Here is a 5,177-nt window from a genome sequence, read left to right on the forward strand (position 1 = left end):
CTGGCCGGCCCCGCCCACTTCCCGTCCCCCGCCGCCTCGGGCTCCGCGCAGGCGCAGTCGGGCCGAGGACGGGCGGGGTCGGGCCTCTGCTGCCCCCTGGCGGCCTCGCTGCCCTTTCGTTACCGGTGGAGAAGAGCTGCGCTCCACCCAAAAAGGGTTGCGCGGCGACACGGTCCCCATCCTGGGTTCTGGAGCAAAATGTGTGATCACTGGCGAACTGCTTCCCTTCTCAAGCCTCGGGTGGTTGTGTAGATGGGGAAAGCAATTCCTATCTCACAGCGCCCAGATTTTTTTTTTAAAGATTTTATTTATTTATTTGACAGACAGAGATCACAAGTAGGCAGAGAAAAGAGAGAGGAGGAAGCAGAATCCCCGCTGAGCAGAGAGCCCGATGCGGGGCTTGATCCCAGGACCCTGGGATCACGACGGGAGCTGAAAGCAGAGGCTTTAACCCACTGAGCCATCCAGGTGCCCCCAGCGCCCAGATATTAAGCAACATGTGCTATGGGCAGCTGGTGAACCGCAGAGCAGGCACATACAGACCCAGACTGCCCCAAGGCCGGTGGGCCATCAGGCGATGAGGCACAGTCCCTGGGGGCCCAGCATACTTTTGGCGTTGTGTTCGTGTCTTATTGCTGCTATGACAATTACCACAAACTTACACAAATTTATTATTTACAATTCTGAAGGTCAGAAGCCCGCAAGGGATGATGGGCTGTAAGTCTGAAGTGTTGGTAGGGTGCGTTCCTTTCTGGGGCCTCTAGCCAGGAATTGTTCCTTTGCTTTACTGGTTCCTAAAGACTGCCCATTCCTTGGCTTGCAGCCTCTTCCATGTTCAAAGCCAGGAACATCTGGACAAGTCCTCCTGCTGCCACCTCTCTCGTTTTCTCTTTGGATTCCCTGTTCCATTTTTAAAGACCCTTATGATGCCACTGGGCTGCCCAGATGAGATAGGATAATCTCAGTATTGAAAAGTTAAATGATGGGGTGCCGGAGTGGGTTGAGCCGGAGAATCCTTGGTTTTGGCTCAGGTCATGACCCAGGGGTCCTGGGATCTAGCCCCGCTGGGAGTCTGTTGGAGATTCTTGCCTCTCCCTTCTGCCCGTGGGCACTCTCTCTCTGATGGATAAATCTTTTTTTTTTTTTTAAGATTTTATTTATTATTTGCTAGAGAGAGACACAGTGAGAGAGGGAGCACAAGCAGGGAGAGTGGGAGAGGGAGAAGCAGGCTTCCCGCTGAGCAGGGAGCCCGATGTGGGGCTCTGTCCCAGGACCCTGGGATCATGATCTGAGCTGAAGGCAGCCGCTTAACGACTGAGCCATCCAGGTGCCCCATAGATAGATAAATAAAATAAGATAGATAAATAAGATAGATAAATCAATCTTTAAAAAAAAGTTAGATGTGTAGATATGACACCAACATTCTGTCTGCAACCCTGGTTCTCCTTTGCCATCTAACACACATTCCAGGTATGAAGACCTGGACATCTTTGGAGGGGGCATATTTCTGCCATCATAGATGCCCAGAAGAAATAAATGAGCTAGAAGAAATAAATGAATTTTGAGATCAAAGGACATGCTTTAATATACAGTATTAATATAGTTATCTTTATATTAATACAGTTGTATGGTATAATTAAAAAAATTTAAAACATTTTTATGGAAGGAGGGCCCTCTAAAGCCGTACTGCAGCCCCACCTCCTTGACTTTCAGGCCCACATATGGGGCTCACTCCTTCCCAGGAATCACAGTCTCCGGGATGCTTCACTAACAGGAGGGGTTTAGGGAAGCAACGAACCTTAGAGAACTAGCAGTTGGCTGATGTGAAAGGAAACCATTTCGGGTAGAGGCAAGCCTAGAAGGCAGGGAGTATTTAGGCAGAGAAAGCAGGGTGGGAGAGAGGCGCTGGCTCATGTCGTTCTCCTACTTACACCTTCTTAGATCCCATAACCCCCTGTCAGTGTGATGACCCCAAGCAAGGCTTGAGGTTACTTTTTTTTTTTTTTTTTAAGATTTATTTATTTATTTGACAGATCACAAGTAGGCAGAGAGGCAGGCAGAGAGAGAGGGGGAAGCAGGCTCCCTACCAAGCAGAGAGCCCGATGCGGGGCTCGATCCCAGGACCCTGGGACCATGACCTGAGCCGAAGGCAGAGGCCTTAACCCACTGAGCCACCCAGGTGCCCCTTGAGGTTACTTCTTATGACTTGTCCTACCTTGGGCATGTTCCTTAGCTCATCTGAGCCTGTTTCCTTATCAGGAAAATGCGGACTGTAGCAACCAAGCTATCTCACGGGGTCGTTGTGAGACCCTGCATCAGTGTTTCTTAAAGTCTGTCCAGACTGCCGGCATCAGGATGACTATGGGGTGAAGTTTGAGAACCAGGGCACAGGGGAAGTGGTACTTGGCACAGGCCCTCCTGCACGGTGAAATGGGGTGCCTGTGAAAGCTGGGGTCCCTGCGGGCCTCCTTTGCGAGGGCCTAAATTAGATTCTTTGAAGCACTGATTGCATTCAGTGTTGGTGGCTTAGAGATAACAGCAAAGTGAGGCACTGCCACTTGGCCTGGAGCTGGCCCTTTAGGGGAACTAGGCCAAGGCGTTGCCTGTGAAATGACTTGTGCCCTGTGGCTTCTGGCAACCCCTCCCCTTGTGAATTCCATCACGCCTCAGCTTCTGGCTCTTGGCTTTCACCTTTGTGAAAGGAGTCTTTCCATGTCACCCACTCCACCCAGCTACTGCCTCTGAGCTCTGCCTCTCTTACCCGGCTGCGCCCCTGGCGGAGGTGAGCAGACCACACGGAGCTCCCAAAGTGTTCAGCCTGGGTTTTGCTACTGTCTCTGCCCCCTTTGACAACCCCTTCCTTGTCCCCACATGTCCATTATTCTGAAACCCCATCCCAAACCCTCTACTCCCCCTGACACGACCTCAGGCGTCTGTGGGTGGTCACACCTACCTCCTCCTATCTTCCTGCCCCGCCCCTTCTCACTTTGCCGGACCTATCGTAGACATGGGTCTACACAGGTCTATATGGGGTGGTGACATTGCTCTTGGGTTTTCAAACCATCAGCCATGCTGTGACCTTGGAAAGAAGGGACAAACCCTCACCCCTGACTTTCAGGACTCCCGCTTAGCTTCCCATTGCTGGCAGTGCCGCTTTCTCCAAGGGGGCCCAGGGAGCATCTTGGCCGCTGGTAACTGTAGGTCCGCGGTGGCTTCTCCCATCTAGCAGCCCTGGAAGGTGTGCCGCACTCGACAGAGCAAATGCACATGAGGTACGTAGTGGCGATGTGCACCAGAGTCTCGAAGTGACAGGGATGGATGTTGTCCAGGGCAATTTAGCGGCACAACCAGGCCCTGTTTCCGTGAGTCATGCTCGAAGGCCTAGTCTGAAGGAGTTCTGCCCCCTGCTCCCCCAGAGCAGGTCAGCCTGAAGCTACAGACCTCCTTGACCTCAAGGGCAGAAGGTGCAGTCCTAAGGAGCACAGAAGGCTGTTCCAGCCAGAGCGGGCCTCGTCTCTTCCTGTCCTCCTGGCTCCTGCAGCCTCGCTGGAAGAGTTGAATGCTGTTGGATGATACGAGATGACGGGATCCAAAAGGTAGACTCCAGCTTCGAATGCTAAGGAGATTCACACACAAGGGACAGTTGCAGAGAAAAATGAACAAATCCTTTATGATTAGCCCTGCTTGGGGCTGAAATCTCAGTGCAGGATCCTGGTAAGGAATACGCAGTTTGGGTTTAAAGCCTAAGGTACAGTCTCTGCCCTACCGCAAGCCCCTCTGGCCATCCACCTGGGCTGTGTGTGTGTTTTGTATGTGTGTGTGTGTGTGTGTGTGTGTGTGTGCGTGCACACATGTGTGTGTGACAGAGAGAGAGAGATCCCAGAGCAGAATGGAGTTGGGTCACCCTCTCTTGGAGAAGGCCCTGGGTCCACTAGCTATGTGATGGGCGGGCAGAGAGCCACAGCCCTGTGCCAGGGACATTATCCACTAGCAGATGTGGCCTTGCCGGTGCCCCCCAAGTCTGCTCCTAGCAAGAGGGGAGGTGGGGAGGAACACAAGCATTCCGAGTGCCCCCCCTTCCCCTGGGATACCATCCCACTCAACAGCTTCTGGGGAGTCTGCCCTCAGGTCATGTTGTCATCTCCCCGACTCACTGCATATTTTCTTTGAGCTTCTAGAGTTCTTTCGCAGTGTTCCTGGGACACCTGGGTTGTTTGCTGGGGCCTCCCAAAAGAGGGAGCCTGGAGGGTGCAGCACTGGCTTGGAATGCTGGGCCATCACAAGTTTATTGATGGAAGCTCTTCCCAGAGCCTTGTACATTCCAGTGTGGACTGTGAGCTTGCTACCCAGATAGGGAGTCCACATGCAAAATGTTCCTGATCTGTCCCTCACAGAGGTGTAGTACCATACTGCTTGGAAAGCTGTTCTACCTACCACCTCCCCACAGGGGCTGGAGCAGTAAAGGGGCGTGGGAAGGATGGCAGGTAGGGCACAGCTCACAGGGTGGTTTGGCTGATGGGTTCTTTCCTAAATCGGACAGATGGCTTCTGTCCGACAAATCGCAGACAGCTTCTGCGGGGTCCCTCTGGTTCAGCACAGCACCCACACCCAGCTCCTCCTAGGAAGTGGCTGGCCTGCCTCTGTCTGGGACAATAAGGGCTCATGGGAGAGCAGGAATCAGGACAGGCCCTGGGAGGCCACAAGGGTTGCATGCACCACACACAAGCCTGCTCAGAGCCACCCTCTGACCCCAAACAGTGGGCTGTGGAGATGGCCAAGGTCTGGTGAGGACTTCTTTCAGCCCTGCCTCCTTCCACAGGTGGCCCTCCTATGACATCCACCTGGGAAGACAGGCAGTTGGGGCCCTTCTTTCTTCTTTGCCTTGCTGGGAATGCCTCCTGCAAGGAGGGGACACCTCCTACTTGTGCACAAAGCTACCATGTGTTCCCACACGTACTGAAGTAAGATGTGAGACTTGAACTGGGCTCGATCCCCCTTTCCACACTCGATGGCCTCCCTATGGGCAGCACCGGGCTGTGGGCAGAGCAAGGGTACTCAGGAGGTGTGGGCAAAATGGAGGGAGAGCTGGGGCAAGGATGCTGGGAAGGGCAAGGAGAACATGGGCAGGGAGGACCCTATAATCCTCGGGCGCTAGTGAAAGGTCCTGAGCCGCTTGC

The sequence above is a fragment of the Neovison vison genome, chromosome 3 (genome assembly GCF_020171115.1).
Source record: "Neovison vison isolate M4711 chromosome 3, ASM_NN_V1, whole genome shotgun sequence".
Taxonomy (NCBI): domain Eukaryota; kingdom Metazoa; phylum Chordata; class Mammalia; order Carnivora; family Mustelidae; genus Neogale; species Neogale vison.